General features: G+C 51.6%; 1 protein-coding gene across 2 annotated transcripts in view; it reads left to right on the top strand.

Moving 5' to 3' along the window:
• The window catches only part of MYO15A (myosin XVA), a 3,541,761-nt gene that overhangs the window by 2,552,747 nt on the left and 971,682 nt on the right, over nt 1-17,332 (top strand). The window lies entirely within an intron of this gene.

Genomic DNA, 17,332 nt, shown 5'->3' with positions numbered 1-17,332 from the left:
TGACCCATAGAACTTGCCCCTTCTGGACCACCTGGTCCTTATCGCGCCAGTGCTTGTATTCCCTGTTACTCCAAACATGGCCGCAACAAGCGATTAGCCTCACACCAGCTTTCACGACGCATATGGCACGTCCTATAAATTGGCCACGCCCCCGCGGCCCCACGCGTCTCAACGCTATCAATAGGTAGTGACTCGACGTGTGTGTGCTGTTCGGCGATTCTTCTCTCTGAGATCCTGGTACCCTTCCTTCTTCCTTCTTCCTTTCCTTCTACTCGACTCCTGGAAACTCCATTCTTAGCGACCGCTACCTACTTCCCTGGACATCCTGGAACAACGACCTTCCCGGAACTCTGAACGCGCTCTGCAGCCGGACGAGACTCGAGCGAGTCTATACAATACCCGATCCGTCCACAAGAGGAATCCTCCCGCGGAACAGAGCAAGAAGCGATCTCAGGTGAGACGGGGGGAGATTAATGACAGTTTGAGACGCCACACGACCGACATCGATACTGCTATGGAGAAAGCAGTCCAGGACCTTATGCGTGGCATGCCAGAGCTCACAACTGAAGTACAGAACTTAAAGGCTGAGAATGCTGCGCTAAGGCAGCTAGTGTTATCGCGCGACCCCACTAACAAGGACAGTGTGTTACTTGGTGGAGTGGTGGACAAATACGATGGATCAGTAAAAACCTTACGTGGATTCTTGGATTCCTGCTTGGTGCATTTTACCTTTAAGCCCTATTACTTTTCAACTTCAAGGGCGAAGGTGGGCTTCATTATCTCGCACCTCACAGGGAATGCATTAACCTGGGCTATGCCCTTAGTTAACTCAGGGGATGCCCTCCTGGATGATTATGATGGATTCATTCAGGCACTCAAGACTATGTTTGACCGCCCAGAACAGGTTTTTAATGCTCAAGAACGTTTACTTGATTTTCGACAGGGTATCCAGGATATGCTAACATACGTTACTAGATTCAAACAATTGGTCAAGGAAGCGGATTGGTCCTCTGAAGCAAGTTTCACTCTATTTCGCAGGGGTCTAAACGAGGACATTAAGGACGAATTAGCCCGGGTAGCTCGTCCTAGTTCCTTCCAGGCTCTTATGGATTTAGCCCTACAGATAGACTTTCGAATCCAGGAAAGAAGGGCTGAAAGAAGAAAGACCAAGACACCTTTTCAAAAGAATTCCCTTGGGACCTCTGTTAAAACCGATCCAGACCCAACCCCTGACACAGATTCGGAACCCATACAAATCGGAGCCTTCTGTGGGCCTATTTCCCCTCAAGAAAGGATGAGAAGGATCCACACAGGCCTGTGCATGTATTGTGCCTCGGATAAACATCTTGTTAGAGAATGCCCTCTAGCCCCTCCACGGCGTTCGGGAAACGCCAGCTCCCGATCCTAGATGGAGCGAGGTGTCGGGAGAGAGATGTTTGCTCCACATCAATTCCATCCTTGAACTCTCCTGGACAAAGTAGTTTGGTGATTCTACAGGCCTTCCTTTCGCCCTCCAAAGACAAGACCTATCCCATTCTGGCCTTGGTGGACTGCGGAGCTATGGGAATTTTCATTGATCAAGACTGGGTTGTTAGTCATCAAATTCCGTATGAGACAGGAAACACCATGCAGCCGGTGGAAGCAATTGACAGAAGACCCCTTTCTTCAGGACCCATAAGCCTGCAGACTAAAGAGATCCAACTTTTCATAAATTATCATCGAGAGCGGATTACATTCGGCATCATTAAGTCAGCCCATTATCCCATGGTTTTGGGTATGCCCTGGCTACAAAAACACAATCCGTATATAAATTGGACAGCAGGTTCTTTATTCCTGGGCTCGGAGTTCTGTATGTCCCACTGTCTATCCCTGGACCCTTCCTCGATAACTCCTAAAGAACCTCCAAGAGACCAAGAAATACCACTCATGGTTTCCAATATCATACAAGTTCCAGACACCTACCAGGAGTATGCTGATGTATTTTCTACCGCCATAGTCCAAGCATTACCCCCTCACAGGCCTGAAGACTGTGCCATAGATACAGATCCCTCAGCTGTAATTCCTTTCGGCCGAATTTTCATCCTTTCCGAACCTGAAAAGAAGACCCTTGGTGAATACCTCAACACCAATCTTGAAAACGGCACCATAAGACCCTCGAAATCTCCAGCGGGTGCTTCGTTGTTCTTCGTTCCCAAGAAGGACACCAAGCAACTCAGACCTTGCCTCGACTATCGAGGCTTAAACCAATGCACCCTCAAAGATCGATATCCACTGCCCCTTATTTCGGATATCCTAGAAGCTGTGAGAGAAGCCGTAATTTTCACGAAGCTGGATCTCCGGGGTGCCTACCATTTAATTCGAATCCGGGAAGGGGACGAATGGAAGACAGCCTTTAGAACGCCCTTTGGTCACTTTGAATACCTAGTCATGCTCTTTGGACTAGCCAATGCTCCTGCAATCTTTCAGCGTTTTATGGACAGGGTGTTCTTGGATATGTTGTTCCTCTTTGTCATAGTCTATCTGGATGACATATTGATTTTTTCGAAAGATCCTTTAAAACATGAAGAACAGGTAAAGGCAGTACTACAATGACTTCGTGAAAACAAACTGTTAGCCAAACCCAAAAAATGCTTGTTCCACGTTACTTCTGTTCACTACCTAGGATTCATTCTTAGCCCAGAAGGAATTGGCATGGACCCTTCAAAGGTAAAGGCCATACTGGCTTGGCCCGCTCCCACATCTGTGAAACAGGTGCAATCCTTCCTGGGGCTCGCCAACTTCTACTGGAAGTTTATTTCTACCTTTTCAGAGATTGTTCAGCCGATCGTAGCCCTATTGAAGAAGGACACCCCCTGCATCTGGTCTACCTCGCAAGATCGGGCATTCCAACGATTGAAGACGGAGTTCACGCAAGCCCCCATCCTGACCCAACCTGACACAAATCGCCCATTTCTAGTGGAAACGGATGCCTCTAACTACGCCATAGGGGCGGTCTTGAAACAGGAACTTGAGGATGGACTGGAACACCCCATTGCTTACCTTTCACAAACCCTGAGCCCCAGTGAGACTCACTATTCCGTCCTGGAAAAGGAACTCTTGGCCATCCGTCAAGCCTTCACTGAATGGCGACACCTACTTCTGGGTGCTAGATATCCAGTTCAGGTCCGCACAGATCATCGGAATCTCCAAATCCTACAGTCTTTGGAGTGCAGGAACAGTAGTCAGGCCCGTTGGGCCTACTTCTTTGCCCAATACCAGTTTCAAATCACTCACGTCCCTGGATCACAAAACATGATTGCTGACACCTTATCTCGACGTCCAGACTACGCAACCACTGAGGATAAGGCCTATCCTAAGATGTTTCCCCAAACTATCTTTGTAGCTCAGGCAATCAACCTCCTGGAAGAAATCTGAGATCAAACCCAGTCCTCTGACCTCTGGAAGGAGATTTCAAGGATGAATCCATGGAATCTAAGAGTCAAGGAAGAATATCTATTCAAGGACAATGCACTGGTCATTCCTACACTGAAATTACAAGACAAGATAATAAACCTCTGCCATGATACCCCTCACTCCGGTCATCGTGGTATTACTAACACTCTCCGTCTTATACAAAGACAGTTTTGGTGGCCTCAAATGAAGACCAACGTACAACAGTACGTCAAGGCTTGTACTGTCTGCAGTCAAAACAAACATGATAACAAGAGACCGGCGGATCTTCTACTGCAACCATCGCTGCCAAAAAGACCATGGGAGTGTATTGCAACAGACTTCATTGTGGAGTTACCACCTTCCCGAGGGTACACGACCATCATGGTAACCATAAACTTGTTCACCCATATGGCTCATTTCACACCTTTGTATAAGTTGCCATCCTCATCAGAACTTGCGGGAATCTTCCTGGAACATGTCTTCCGTCTCCATGGACTTCCCTCCAAGATCATATCGGGCCGAGGACCTTAAAATGTCTCACAATTCTGGAAACATCTCTGTCGCTTTCTAGGAATCCAACACGCTCTCTCATCAGGTTATCACCCACAAACCAACGGAGCCACGGAACGTGTAAATCAAACTCTGGAGCAATATCTTCGTTGTTTTGACACCAAGGTTCAGGATGACGGGTCTCTCCTCATACCCCTGTCCGAGTTTGCCTACAACAATTCCGATCACTCTGCACTCAAGGTCAGGCGTTTCTATTGCAGTCAAGGTTTTCACCCGTCCGTTTTACCTTCTGTTCTTCCACATGTCCCTCCAGTACCTACTCTCGACTCTTGGATACAGACTCTCATCAACATTCACAAGGAAGCCAAGGAACATTTGAAAGAGGCCCAAACACGTACTAAGCTCTATGCGGATTCCAAGAGAAGACCAGCGTCCTCCTGGTTGGTGATCAAGTCTGGTTGTCCTCGAAACTTTTACCCTGACATCTACGGCCAAACACATTGGCTCCTCGGTACTATGGACCATTTTACGTAAAGGAGGTCGTCAATCCTGTCTCATTCCGACTCAAGCTACCCGATTCCTGGAAGAAAATACATCCAGTTTTTCACACCTCCCTATTGAAACCTTACACCCAATCCTCCCGAAAATCCTGCAGGCCCAGTCCTGTTGTTGTGAATGATCAGCTAGAATATGAAGTGTCCCGAATATGCGATTGCAGATATAAGCAGGGTCGACTTCAATATCTGGTTGAATGGAAAGGATACCCTCCTAGCGAGAGAACCTGGGAACCAGTTTCTAACTTAAATACCCCTCAACTGCTCAAAAGATTCCATCTCATACACCAGGGCAAACCTGGTGGAACAGGTCTTCGGAGGAGGCATGCTGTCATGACCCGTAGAACTTGCCCCTTCTGGACCTCCTGGTCCTTATCGCGCCGGGGCTTGTATTCCCTGTTACTCCAAACATGGCCGCAACAAGCAATTAGCCTCACACCAGCTTTCACGACGCTTATGGCACGTCCTATAAATTGGCCACGCCCCCACGGCCCGCGCGCGTCTCAACGCTATCAATAGGTAGTGACTCGACGTGTGTGTGCTGTTCGGCAATTCTTCTCTCCGAGATCCTGGTTCCCTTCCTTCTTCCTTCTTCCTTTCCTTCTACTCGACTCCTGGAAACTCCATTCTAAGCGACCGCTACCTACTTCCCTGGACATCCTGGAACAACGACCTTCCCGGAACTCTGAATGCGCTCTGCAGCCGGACGAGACTCGAGCGAGTCTATACAAGACCCGATCCGTCCACAAGAGGAATCCTCCCGCGGAACAGAGCAAGAAGCGATCTCAGGTGAGACGGGGGAGATTTATGACACTGGCATTCCATCAATGTGCAGGTTCTATGCGATGCCAATGGAATCATCACCTCTGTCTATGCAAACTATCCTGGGTCACCCATGACCGTTTCATATACAGAATATCAGCCCTACACCAGGACCTGGAAGCTGGGAGACATGGCAACACATGGCTCATTGGTGAGTACAAATGCCTGTGCACATGCATGCATGTCACACACAGACAAATAAACAAACCCAACTAATGACAACCATCATCACCTCCCCAGGGGACAGTGCCTACCCTCTGAGCACCCACATGATGACGCCAATACGGAACCTCACCACACCACCCCAGGTAAGATAGAACGCAGCCCATATTGCAACCTGGGGCATAGTGGAGCGCACATTCGGAGTGCTCAAGTCACGTTTCCGCTCCCTTGACCACTCTGGTGAGCAGCTACTATATGCGCCCCTAGTAGTGTGCAGGATCATTGTCGCAGCATTTGTCCTGCACAACGTTGCAATCGAGCAGGGCGTACCGGTGGACATGGTGGTGCCCCCACATCCCCAACCACATGCACGGCCGCTGCGCATGGGAGGGGAAAGGGCACGTGGTGAGGCAACCCGTACCCAGCTTGTGGCTACATTTTTCACCTAAACCCCCCCCCCCCCACCCTGTGGAGTGAACAAAGGCCTGGCACATTCCAGGTGACAATCGATGATGACAAAGGGACAGTCAACTGTCACAACCTAAACACCCTGAGAATTTGTCCTTGGAATTGCAGCATTGTGTGCATCCCTAGCCAACTAAACAAACACAATCCTGTGTGGCCAAAAGGCACACATGCAAGGCACAGATTGCATAGCCCCAATGCAAAATAGCACATCCAAATGCTGTTATGTCACCTAAACCTCTCCCAACCCCAGGTCACCCACCCCACACACCATGCCATGGCATGCAATGTGAAAACCTCAATAAAAATATCAACACACATGACACAGCTGTCACAAAGCGCACTGTTACAAATGGAAACAGGCCACAGACAATCCCCTCAGACACGCACTTTGAAGAAAAGAGTGAGCAAAAACATCAAACCTAAACTAAAAGCACGTACATGCATGCCACCAAATGCCTGAACACCAAAACCTCGAACCTTTGGTGGCATGCATTACAGGGAATACCAAAAAATAAAATAAATGCGGGTGCTGCTGGGTTGTCCCCCACAACACCTCGCTCACTACTCCACTCAGTACAGTGAGTGGTGTCAGTGGCCTGGAAACCCCTGCAGCTGCATAAAAAAAGGAAATAAAATAGCCAGCAGCGCCAGTCCACAATCACGAAAGTCAATGTGAACATGTGCAGCAGGGACACAGCATGTCTCAGAAGGTAAGTATTTATTGGGAGGGTGGATGTTGGGGCGGGGGTGGGCTTGGGGGTGTGTAGTGTGTGTTGTGGGGGGGTGTTTATAGGGCTATTGAATGCATGTTAGCATGGGAAATGCATGAACACACAGTGTAGCATATATTTTCCATGTTGACCACTCTGTTGCGGACACATCTTCAACGGAAACATGTTGCTGATCCCTGTGACACATCATAAGCAAAGGCAACACAGGACGATCAATTTACCAGCATAACACATCATGAACACAGGACCCAACAGTCACAATGTCAGACAGTGAAAAACACCATAGCACAAGTCCCTCAATGTGACATTGCCACCACATGTCACCCTACCATCATGAGAGTGGCCTCGACAGCTAAAGTGGGCATGGGACTTCATACAGCATGAAGTGCATCAACAATGTATACAGACTAGGCAATACATGAATTAGCAGAATGAAATCATGCACAGTCAACAATATACTCACCAAAATGCAGTCCAACCATGCACTGGAGAAAGCATTATGAATCCCCACTAGGGGTGTATACACAAGTTGGACTTCAGACTGGCCACAGATATGACGGAAGTCCAATGCCTCTGTGTAAGTTACTGACACACGGTGCCATCCTTGCAAACCCATGATAAGGGGAAGCAGGAGTGGCATATGTGTCTGTACCCCAAGCCAGAAACACAAACACAAGACAAGCCTGTATGGGCCCAGCTGGAACACACAGTGGATGCCATCGGAATCCACATAGCACCACACTGCAACATAAATGCACAATAGACAAAAAATAAAAATGGACATAGTGGACCCGGGGTGTGGGGGGCCCACCCAGGAGGGGGGAGGCGCAGGGTGCACCTCAACACCCACATGTGTCGATGTTGAGGCTAAAAATTAAATCCTCCATGGGCTCATGGTCTTCACGGCATGACCTGAGTAAGAGATAGGTCATCGTCGTTGTCACCCCCTGGTTGTACATCAGGAGGTGCGCGTGGCACAGCTGCCTGACCATGCATAGCCCCAGCAAGCCCCTCCACGGCAGCAAGCATGCGGGCCTGGTGAGCCTGGTTCTAAATGAATATGGCACCAAGGTCCCCATGCACCACCTCACGTGTAACACAGAGTTCTGCCAGGGAGGCCTCACATGCCAGGCGGACCTCCTCCCGGCTTGCACGGAGTTCAGCCGAGAGTGTGCGTTCAAGCTGCACCATCTTCTGCTCTGCCCGTTGATCCTGGGCCATGATGAGAGCACCCAGAGTACTTCTGAGGGAGGAGTAATCTTTCCTCAGGGATTCCCTGTTGGCCTGTCCCTCAGCAGCAATAGCTGAGCGCAGAGCCACCAGTTCAGCCCGGCCGGCCCTGTCGGACGCCGCCATGCCCACCCTGAGTGAGCGGCACGTGGACTGTGTTGCCTGCTGCTTGAGCTCCACCTGCCTATCAGGGGGGGAGGATGGAATCAGCCACACGTTCCATGCCTTGAGCCAACACCTCAATTGCTCCCCCCTGTTGCTCTGCAATGGCATACATGGATTGCTCCCACCCAGTGTTCCCCAGTAGCGCATGGCCACCGCGTTGCTGGGTACCACGCCTGCGGGGCCCAAGGAGACGTGGACTTTGCTGTGCTGGCAGAGCCTGCGGCTGAAGGAAAGCATTCCTCTGTCGATCTGATGCCCCAGGAACAGGAGCAACTGGTGTGGAGTGTGACTCTGCACCTGTAACCACCACAGGCCGACATACCAACACTGACTGGCCCCTTGAGGGGTTCACCCCCACTGCAGGTGTGGCGGACAGAACAGAATCCATAGCAGAATCACCCACCGTCGACGGCATGGATTCATGAGCATCCAACTTAACATCAGAGTCAGAGAGATCCTCAGAGCCATACCCAGAGGCAGGCCTGGAAAGGATGGCCTGGAGCACCGAGGGATGTTCGTGGCCTACCACCCCAAGACCACCACTGGTGCTGGGATGGTGACCTGAACCCTCCATCCTGTCTGCAATCTCCTCCTCTACTGCTTCTGGTGCATCATCACCTGTAAAGAAATTAAAATAAACATAAGTACACGTCAGCAGCACATACCACACACATACACAACGCAATATTGAGGGCCAACACATGAGGCAGCCATGTCACACACGACACAAACTCTGGCATGCATGTAGTAGCAATGAAATGGAAGGGGACCCTGAAAGCAGACATGGATGTGTGTCAAAAGCAAAACCCACACATGTACTGCATGTTGCATATTAACTGCAACACACACAACCTTCTGGCAGGCATGAATCTGTGGCAACATTTACAGACATGAACTAAGAGATGGCAGGTAGCATAGCCAAGGCACAATTTCCAAATAGCCACTGCAGTATGTCAAATAGAAGTGTCCATTACACATGCAAAATGCATGTCAACATGCACTACAAGAACATTAATATCATTAAAAGCACACGTGTCACAGGATGCAACAACGCAAGTGGCTTGAAATACAGTGAAGGGAGGCAAATGGATACATACATGGCAGGTCACTTTGACAACACTTTGACAACACACCAGTGAATAGGCATGCTGAAGGGTGAAACATGGCTCAGAGGTGCGTGGGTGCAGTGTAGCACATGTATAAGTCCTCTACCATCAACAGAACCTGAAATGTAGTGATGTCAATCTTGTGACATGACAGCACTACAAGGGCAAGTGCAGTCATCATGTGCAAAGTTTTTGCGCTGGGTTGTAGGGATGCACTGCACCCCCCACACCCCATCGGGAATGGCAGGGAGACAGTGCATGGGTCTGAATGGCTGACCACAATACTGTGAAATAGCAGACAGTGTATGCAGGTGTCAATTGCATCAACTGAGACTAAAGCAGATGAGAGGGGGGCAGAAAGCAGGACACATGAGGAACCATCACAAGTACATCTATGCAGGCAGAAGACACAACACCAGTCGCCTAGATGATGAAGTGACCCTGAGTGAGCATGACATGGATGAGCAAATACCATGAGACGGATAAAATACTGGAGATATGGTACAATAAGTAGCCTCCCATGGACCCATAGGGGCTTTCAGGAATGCAAAGGTCCATGAATGATCACTCATGTGCACTCTGAGCATGTGCCATCTGCATGGTCCAAGTGAAGCACCCTGCATCAAGGACAAAGGATGTACTCCACAGCACAGGTATGGCAAAGTTGCACAGGGAAGTGTGCCTGTACACATGAAAGGGGAACAGCCCATAGCAGTAGTCCAACACGGAACTCGCCAGTACCATGGTGACAATAAACTAAAGGGTGGTGGAGAGGCAAGGATGCATGCCCATGAGGAGGAGCAGCTTGCAGGATGACCTCACATAGCCGTGGCTGGAACTACACCACAGGCTACATGCAAACATGTCAGTGAGCCTGTACATGGACAGGAGAGGCTGCCGAGTGACTTGCATGTAAGTAGGCTGCATGTGTGGTGATGAGGACTGCCCCTGTGTGCAGCACATATCCTGCATGCAGACTGCATGATGACAAGCACGCATCATTAAAGCATTGCATGTGTCACACATGGCACTCATCAATACATAGCCTGAACTGGCACTCAATCACAACACATCACACAAGCAAAACGCTCATGGGCTGGACACACATACATCAAGACTCACCGGACGTTGCATCATAATCCTGCATCTCTCCCACTCCCTGGATAAGTCCCTGATCGATGAACTCTGCAGCGATTTCCTCGGGCGGATTGAGTTCATCCTCATCTGGTGGAGGCCCACTGCCAGTCGCCAGATTCAGGGAGCAATTAGAGGCCTGCTTTTGTTTTGCACAGCATCGGAGGTCAGTCCAACCCTTTTAGCATTCCTGAGCTGTGCGCCTCTCATATCCCTTTGCATTTACACCATCCGCAATGAACTGCCAGTGGACCTGACGCTGGCCAGGCGTGGAATGGCAACCTGCGCCCACCAGCATATCGTGGTTGTGTGCCGACATGTAGTCCACAAGGAAGTCCAGCTCCTCTTTATTGAAGTGCTTCTTCCTTGCCGTTTCGGAGGCCGATTCCGTGTTTGGGGTCCCAGCCTCATGCGCAGAAGTACACGTCTTCCTCTTGGCCGGTTGTGCGGACCCTGAGGGGCAAATGCCGCTCTAGTCAGTTGGGACAGTGGCAATGGTAGACTGGCCAATGGGAGTAGGATTTGGCATGAGGACGGAAGGCCTGGATAGCAGTTGGGCTGTTGGGTGCTGTTGCCAGGACCCAGCAGCACAACTGCCTCAGTGCCAAGGGCTGTGACCGACACAGTCCTGGCTGGCAGACTCACTGCCTGGGTGGTGTTGGCTGCATCTGCCTATGCAGCTCCTACCACCTGGCTGCTTGGGGCAGCAGATGTCAAAACTGCCCCAGGAACATGTGCCTTGGTCACAGTTACCTTGGACACACATGGCTTGGCCTTCCTACCCTGAAAATCTGCCTGGGAGCCCTGTGACAAGGTAGTCTGCGCTGGCTGACCCCGAGCATGGGTGGTGGTTGCCACAGCTGCACCTTCCACCACCTGGTTGCCCGTGCCAGCAGATGACAGTGCCTGTGGGGTCAGATGTGCGCTGGGGATTACTGCAGCAGCAGCATCTCCCTGAGGCGCTGGGGGTGGTGGCATGGCTGTCCCAGCAAGTTGCTGTACATCCTGCCCCAGTGGTACACCCTTGCCATGTCCCCTTCTGCGTCCATCTTGGCCTCTCTGGACTCCATGAACTCCCTGGCCACCCGGCCACGTGCCCCATTACGCCCAGCCTTGGGAGGCCGCCCAGCTTTGCCACCCTTCCCTTTTGGTGCCCTCCCATCCATGGCACGATGGTATGTAGCCAATGGGAGGTGCACACAACAATTGTTCTGGGCAATTGGGGTGAAGAGGCAGGGTATGTGATGTTAGATGTATGCCTGTGCTCCTGCAAGGCTGTTTGGGACCCCTGGTGATAAAAGACTGATCACGCAAAGCTCAGTCACCCCAAAAAATGATATTAAACGTGCACGCAACCCCCGGTAGCCCATGTGCATGGAATAAACCTCCTGCAGTACGCTGTGGCACCCAGGGAGACAAAAAACACATACGCGTGGAACATGCGGGCTAGTCTGACCTCGAAAATGGGTGCGTGACACACAGGGGCAACCACAGTGGGAAAAATAAGCATGCGTGACTCACCGGCTGCCTTGCGTGGAAAAGAAAAACACACGCGCGTGTGCATGTGGGCAACTCCCCCATCAAAACAAGAAGTACGAACTTTAAGTGCTGTGAAGTAATTGCGTGTGAACCCACAAGAAGAAGAAACACACGCGGTCGGTGTCCACGAAATGCATGTATAGCGAACTGCTGGCCCGTGTTCACCTTTAACCTGTTCAGAGGGAAACGCCAGCGCGTGTAACGTCACTTGCGCGCTTACGCGCTAAGGGCCTTTCCTCGGATTTCACGCAGTCTCACGCTGATGTGCTGTTTTTGCAGGTGCGGTTTCACTCTGCATCAAGCTGGCCACTCGACAACACACGGAAGACCACGCTCCTGCCCAGAAGGCCATTTACCTGCCCCCCAGACCCCCGGGGAGCCTTCTACGAGCCATCTGCTGCTGCCTGCCTGCCTGCTGCCAACGTGCCCTGATATTTGGTGCCTGCACATCAGCCATCAACAGGGGTCCAGTTGCTGTGACCACCCCTGCTGGAACAGAAGACTCTCGACTGGTGTACCATCGCTCCACAGCCCAGCCCCAGGACCCAGTTGCCCACCCACACCTGCCTCGGGGGTTGCCATGTCTGGCCAAACTCCATCTGGGACAAAGTGGCGACCCCCCAGCAGAGAGGCAGAGGGCTGTCAGCTTCAGTGCAAATGAAGTTGGCATCCTGGTGGAGCTAGTCCTGGGGCATTATGATGCCCTCTTCACACCATTGCGCACCGACAAGGAAGTACGGAGGAGGATCTGGGAGGACATCATGCTATCAACGCGGAGGGGGTGGCACACCGCGACTTGAAACACGTCCTGAAGCGCTGGGAGGACTACAAGCCCAGGACCCTCAGGAAGGCCCAGCGCCTCTTGGACGCAGAGGATGAAGTGTGGTGCAGGGTCTTGCTTACCACCGACCAGATGAGGGTCCTGGAGCGCTTTTGCCCAGCGCTTCACCTCCAGGGCCTCGAGAGGCAGACCCGTCCGGAGTCGAGAGGTAAGTGTCTATGCGTTCTCAATCGACACAGTGCATGTTGAGGTGTGGCAGGAGTGTGCAGCTTGGATATATGTCTGACTTGGCCCATGTATGGATGTGTATGTGCAGGGACATGACTGTGCTGCACGTGAGTCCAGTCATGTTTGGTGCACATCAATGGGGTGTATGTGTACCGATGCATGATGTACAACTGCATGTGAAGATGCACACATGTTTGTATGCCTATGTATGTACTCAGCCATGTTTGGGGTGTGACACATGGATGCTCGTCCTACCTTCATGTACGTGCACGGTGTACATGCGTGTGTGTCTGTTTGGTATGTGTGTGACTGTGAGATGCCATGGATGCATGTGACACGGACATCTAGGTACCCAATTGGCAGATGTGACATAGTTGACGATAATTGCACTGTGACAGGAGGTAGAGATGTCCAGATGCATGTCTGTCTGTTGGCGTGTGTGCATGTGAATGGCATGCTCCATGATGCTTGTGAAGTCATGCCACCCTTAGGAGGTTCATGCAGTTCCATGTGAATGGATGCAGATGCCTGTTGCACATTCCCTGCTTGTCTGTGCATGTGTGTGGGTTCAATTGATCTGAGTGATGGGGAGTGTGATGCCGTCTGTGATGTTTGACACTGCCACTCCTGTGCACTAGTTATGTGTCTAGCAGACCATTGTACGGTGTCTGGATGCCTGTGTTCTGTCTCTCTCTGTCTGCAGCGTCGACTGATGAAGAGGGTGGAGACAGCTATGTGGAGCACAGCGGCAGGGATGCCACCACCAACCGGAGACGCAAGGCCCTGCCCCCCTTCCAGGTAGTAATAGCTTCCGGAAGTGAGGGGACTGGTGCCGCATCCATGGCCGCAGCTGCCGAGGGGAGGTCCAAGAGGCCAAAGTTGGATGTGGACTCTTCGGCAGAAGAAGGGGCAGGTAACCCCCACATGGGTATAGTACGGAAGACGGCACAGAGTCATCCAGGTTGGTGGGGGGTGTGGTTGAAGAGGAGGCCTTATCAGACCCACGCATGGGGCCTGGAGGGGGCGGTTCCACTGGTGCAAGTGGTGCAGTCCAGGAGCAGGGGCAGGAGGCAGCACAGGTCGCCGTGAAGGTGCCTGTGTGTAATCCTGTCCCTGATCCTGTGACTGCATCATCCTGCACCAGCAGGGATGCCTCTGTCCAGGCCCGTTCGCAAATAGGGGATGTGTCTACGTCAACTGACCTTCCTCTACCTGCGGACGAGGCAATCCGTGACAGGGTTGAGCCTGTCCTAGTCGGTGTCGCTTTGCACACATGGGTGATTCGGGATGACGTGTGTGGTTCCAGGCAGGACAACGCACATCATTTCAGACATCTGTTTGGCTGCGTCGACTTGCTAGGAGAAATCTTTGGCACAGGGTTCCTCTGTGTGCTGGACGCTCTTGCGACCCTCTCCTCATCTGCACACCCTATGCGCCATTCGTCCTCCATGCCGTCTTCCCGCCCATGTCTCACCTGGGCACCCTGTGGACCTGCCCCATCCACACCGGCCAGGCTGGTGGAGAACACATCCCTGCCACAGTCGGGAGTCGGAGGACCAGCAGAGGTGGTCACCCCAGTAACTGGACCCCAGCCAGTGGAGGATGTTGCTGTCACTGGTGAGGGTGGGGGTACATGAATCAGGGCCTGCTGGCAGGTTGCTGCCACTGGTGGGGGTGAGGGGACATGAGTCGGGGCCTGCTGGCAGGTTGCCGTCACTGGTGGGGGTGGGCAGACATGAGTCGGGGCCTGTTGGCCAGTTGCTGTCATTGGGGGGCTCTGTTGTTGTGTGGGCTGTCTGATGGCATGTGCATGGTTGATGGTGGGGCCGGCTGTGGTGTGGGCTGTCTGCTGGCATGTGCACGGGTGATGGGGGGGGTCGGCTGTGTCGTGGGCTGCCTTCTGGCATGTGCACGGGGATGGGGGGTCGGCTGTGGCATCGGCTGCCTGCTGGCATGTGCACGGGTGATCGGCTGTGGTGTGGGCTGCCTGCTGGCATGTGCACGGGTGATGGGGGGGTCGGCTGTGGCGTGGGCTGCCTGCTGGCATGTGCATGGGTGATTGGTGGGTCGGCTGTGGCGTGGGCTGCCTGCTGGCATGTGCACTGGTGTTGGGGGGTCTGTTGTGGCGTGGGCTGCTTGCGAGATGCGTTTGCGTGTGATCCGAGCATGCATGTCCTTTTACACTTGATTGGACTGGCGCGAGTGGGGTATGCGTATTCCGGGGGTGCGTGAGGAGTTTTATACGTGAATGGGCGGGCGCGAGCGGGCTACGTGTATTCCAGGGATGCACGAGCCCAATCGCGTGTAAAAATCCTCACGCACCCCTCAGAGTATACGTAGCCCGCTCGCGCCAGCCCAATCGTGTGTAAAACTCCTTGCACACCCCCTCAGAATATGCGTACCCCGCTCACGCCAGCCCAACCGTGTGTAAAACTCCTCGCGCATCCTCGGAATACGCATACCTCGCTCGCGCAAGCCAAATCGCATGTAAAACTCCTTGCGCACCCCTCGGAGTACGCGTTCCCCCCTCGTGCCAGCCAAATCGCATGTAAAACTCCTCGCGCACCCCTCGGAATACGCGTACCCGTATTCCGAGGGGTGCGCGAGGAGTTTTACACACAATGTGGCTGGCGCGTGTGGGGTACGCAAGCGTTTATAGCGCAATTTCGTTGTTGGGCGTCTATATGCTGGTCCACTGGCCTTTGCATCATATTGTGGATTTGTGCGGCTGCTTTTGCCGCAAGGGGCGGTGTTGGGAGCGTAACTGCCACTGCTGGATGGTCGCTGCGCCACAGCTGGATATGGATGGGGAACTCCATGAATACGTGGTGTAAATGGGATTTAGCGCATGTAGCTGGCGCACGCTGGTGCACGCTCCCTCTCTGTGCAAGCCACATGCGCTACTTCTGCATTGGATTCTATGAATTACCCCCATTGTCTGCATATATAAATATGGAAAAGATTTTAATACTCCTGCAGTCACAATATTTTACTAAGAACCTGCTTTACCTCTCGCTGCTGGCAATGCTGAACACAACGTGAATGCCATGGTCAACAAAGGAGGACACAGTTCAAATTGTTTCTGTGACGTGTACAAGAAGTGGACAGATTGTAAAGCAGGGGGGGCCTCCTACAGAGGCAGTGGGACTGCTATGCAGAGCTGAGAGTATGCAGTATTGATGTCCTGGAGGGGCGGAGCCATGCTGGGCCGCAGAGCCATGCTGGGCCGCGGAGCCAGCCGATGTGAGCGAAACACTAACCGAATGCCTACAGGTTAGCGTTTTATCCGACCTAGAAGCCCAAGTCGGAATGGGAGCAGAGCAGGAAAGACATCCACCGTGTCTGGTGGCGTGACCACATAGGACCTATGATGGACTGGGAGGCCGGTTAACAGGTGCCAAGACCAGACTGTATGATGGAGCCTGGATCCCCAAGTTCAGTGCATGTCGGACATTAGCTACAGAGATACGTAGCCACGGGGAAAGCCGACAAGGTTGCGGGAGCCTGAGAAACCCAGCGGAAGACATACTGCTGCAAGGTACAAACATTGCAAATAATAGCTGGGGAACACATCCAGGTTATGAGAGCCTGAGAATGCCAAGTATGCAAATACCCTATAATAGGGGGAGTGAGAGTAATACAAACAGTGTGAAAAATTGCTGGCAAAGCTATTCAGGTTACGGAAGCCTGAGAAACCGGAGAGTAAGAAAACCTATGAAAGGGTGACTGAGAAAAATCTGTGAATATCGGCTGGAAAAAGCTTTTCAGTTACGGAAGCCTGAGAAACCTGAGTATGCCACTAACACATGAAAGGGGTAAAGAAGAAGATATTAATAATTGAATCAAGGTAAGAAAACCAGAAAGATTGCAAAACTTTGAACAATCAGGGCGGCCCACCACCGTATCCAAAAAAACTTCTGTGGAAAAAACAGAAGCTCTCGGAGGACTAGAGCACTTTGGAGAGTCCGAGCGCCACGATGAGGAATGGACAGAAACTTTTTTTGTGTGTGTGTTCTCAAGCAGTCCTGGAGTAATGAAATTGTTTGCATCAAGAAACAGTTTTATTTACTAAAAGGAGAGACTTCAAAACTCAATTTGGTATCAACGTTTGAAAGAATGTCCTACTAGGGAAAAGGAACTTTGGGAAGACTGAAAACAAGTCAAGTATAAACTGGGCCAGGCAGAAACCTTGCTGAGGTTAGTGTACAAAGCCTCCCCTTTTTCTTCTTTTAGTTAGGCGTTTTCTATAGTGGTAGGGCCGGTTAGCTGGATAGAATTTGGACTAAAGAGCTTTAATTTGGACTTTAGCATCCACCCTTAGTTTTTGTTTGGTTAGGTAGGGAACTTCCCTCATAGAAATAGGCATTTTATTCCTTTTCTTTTTAATAAAACACTTGAAGCATGACTCACAATCATGCAAGTCCTTCTTCTGGTACACCACACTACCATTGTTGCTTGTGCAAATGTATA

The sequence above is a fragment of the Ambystoma mexicanum genome, chromosome 2p (genome assembly GCF_040938575.1).
Source record: "Ambystoma mexicanum isolate Mex_15411 chromosome 2p, UKY_AmexF1_1, whole genome shotgun sequence".
Taxonomy (NCBI): domain Eukaryota; kingdom Metazoa; phylum Chordata; class Amphibia; order Caudata; family Ambystomatidae; genus Ambystoma; species Ambystoma mexicanum.
Note: the sequence above shows the minus strand (reverse complement) of the source record. Positions and strands in the feature narration are given on the sequence as shown.